Genomic DNA, 242 nt, shown 5'->3' on the forward strand with positions numbered 1-242 from the left:
CCTTTCTATGAAAAAAAAACATTAACTGCATTACACATTGTCCATCATCAGTTATACCTTTTATAAAGTATTATATCATTCACCGATTTTTTTTTACTCTGCACGAATGTTGTTGCAAAGAACACAATAAATGTACAAGTAAACATTCAGAGTAGCTTTTGTAATAGAAGCTCTCGACTAACTAGGAAATGTGAATCTGATAGATAATATATTGAGAAATTCTACATACGTATCCAATTTTA

This window comes from Penaeus monodon, chromosome 28, assembly GCF_015228065.2.
Source record: "Penaeus monodon isolate SGIC_2016 chromosome 28, NSTDA_Pmon_1, whole genome shotgun sequence".
In the NCBI taxonomy this organism is placed as follows: domain Eukaryota; kingdom Metazoa; phylum Arthropoda; class Malacostraca; order Decapoda; family Penaeidae; genus Penaeus; species Penaeus monodon.